The sequence below is a fragment of the Parus major genome, chromosome 15 (genome assembly GCF_001522545.3).
Source record: "Parus major isolate Abel chromosome 15, Parus_major1.1, whole genome shotgun sequence".
In the NCBI taxonomy this organism is placed as follows: Eukaryota; Metazoa; Chordata; class Aves; order Passeriformes; family Paridae; genus Parus; species Parus major.
Window position 1 is genome coordinate 4645194 of NC_031784.1, and position 2397 is coordinate 4647590.

A 2397-nucleotide genomic window follows, 5' to 3' on the forward strand; every position below is an offset into this window, starting at 1 on the left:
TTTTTGGACAGAGATTGCCAGAGAATTAAGATGAAGGGAAAAAAAAAAAAAAAAAAAAAAAAAAAAAAAAAAAGCCCTTGATGCTGCCGTTCCTCCTCGGTGACGTAAAGCCAGAGCCAATCTCTGGCCTCAGGCGTTGTGCTGCGGATGGAGCTTTGTCTGGGCCCAGCAGCCTCGGCCACAGCAGCTCCCCCTGCCTGGGGCCGGGCTGGGGGCACGGTGGGGCCGTTCTACGGCAGTCACACGGCTGAGGGACCCCCGAGGTCAGGGATGGAGCAGCAGGGACCCCTTGATTCCTTGCAAGCTGCATTGGAGGCTGGTGAGGCAACAGCATCCCTGCCCAGCCCGTGTAAGGCAAAGCATCCCTGCCCAGCCCAGGTCAGGCACAGCATCCCTGCCCAGCCCAGGTCAGGCACAGCATCCCAGCCCAGGTCAGGCACAGCATCCCTGCCCAGCCCAGAAGGCTGGGAAAAGCCCTGGGATGCACTTGGCACAGCTCTGCCAGCGACACCCTGGCAGGAGCCCAGTCTGTGGGCAGCCTCCTGGCTCCAGTGGTTCCTTCTCCCTTTTCCTGAGATGTCCTCCTGGGGCAGACACTGCCAGTGTCCTTCCCTCAGCTGCTGCCAAAACTGTGCTTCTGGTCTGCCAGGGCTGGGATTTCCTGGAATGCTTAGGCTGGAGCTGGGACAGTGCTCCTGGAGGGGCCCTTTCTGTGCTGAGGAATCACAGAATCATGGAATCACTTGGTTTGGGTTGGAATGCGAATCTTGTTCCGACACCTTGCCATGGGCAGGGACACATTCCACTATCCCAGGTTGCTCCAAGCTCCATCCTGGCCTTGGACACTTCCAGGGATGGAGCAGCCACAGCTCTCTGGTCAACCTGTGCCAGGGCCCCACCACCCTCCCAGGGAAGAATTTCTTTTCAATATGCCATCTGAACTTATTCTCAGTTTCAAGCCAGTCCTCCTTGTCCTGTCACTCCACGCCCTCATCCAAAGTCCCTCTCCAGCTCTCTTGGAGCCCTGCAGGAGAGCCAGGTTGATCTGCAGGGAAGAGATGAGTGGTAGAGCTGAGGACCAGGGGCTGGTCCAGTGTCAGCTCAGAAGGCAGAGGCAGGGGAGAGTGGGGAGAGCCCAGAGCTGCGGAGCCTGCGAGTCCCGACAGAAGGATGTGCTGTCTGCCAGGAGCAGGAGCTGTGGCTGAGGCTGGGGGGTCTGAGAAGGAGCAGGATGGAAAAAACTCCCATTCCTTTCACCTTGCAACACACACCGCTGCCAGGGCCCTGCAGCAGCACACCGGGCTGGGGAATGTGCTGATGGGAAGCGGCAAGAGCAGGCAGGAGGCAAAAAAATGTGCCAGGATGGAAAAGAAGGCACATTTTAGCACTGCCAGGGATGAAGCTGCTCAGAGGAAGCACATACACACCTGAGGGACTGTGCAGGACAGTTCTGCTTCCACTTCCAGAGCCCAGCCTGAGCAGTGCCAAGGGAGGATGCGTGGGCACCGGATGGCAAAATCTCCAAAACAAGGCAGGGCTTTACTTGTGCCAGGAGCAGTGACACGTGTCCCACACGGCTCCACGTGGCACTGCCACAGGGCAGGGCAGGGCAGGGCAGCACTACCAGGGCTCTGCCTAGACCCGGAATCCCCGGGATCTGCATGCGGGCAGCCCAGCTCAGCCCCTCACCCGGCACCCGGGCAATGGAGAGCGAGGGCCGGAGCACTGGATCCCCTGGGGCTCCCGGAACTGACAGCATTGGCTTAGGGGAACGGGAAATGGGGAGGGAAAAGGCGAGCAAGGAGAGTCACAACAGTTTCTCCACTAGCACTTAAGAGTTGTAAAGGGACGCTCCAAGCTGGGAACAGTCTCCCCCTATCTCTGGTGTCGCAGCACGCCCTCACATCCTCGCTGGGGCATTCCCTGTCTGCCTGCGTCTTGGGCATTGCCTCGCTGGGAGCTCCTGTCCCCTGCAGGAGGGGACATAATGGGGACACATGCCAGATGCATTTATTCTTAGAGACAAGCAACCCCTGCAGCCCTAGGGCTGCAGCGCAAAGGGCCGGAATCCCCGGAGCCAGTAGTCCCTGCTCCCTGAATCCCTGTGCTCCTGTATCCCTGGAGCCAGAATCCTGCACATCCCAACTGCTGCATCCCTAATAGCCTGTGTTCCCTGGAGCCAGCCCCTATTCCCTTGGCGGCTGCATCCCTGCGTGCTCCCACCCCTGGGACCAGCCTCACCAGACTGCTGCAGCCCCCAGTGCCCGAATCCCTGGAGCCACTGTCCTTGTCCCGTCCCGCTGCACCCCCGGTGCCCCCGCAGCTCCCGCGCCGCCGCCACCCAGCCCCCGCGTCCCCGGGGCCGTGTCCCCGCGTCCCGGGGTGCCCGCGGCCGGG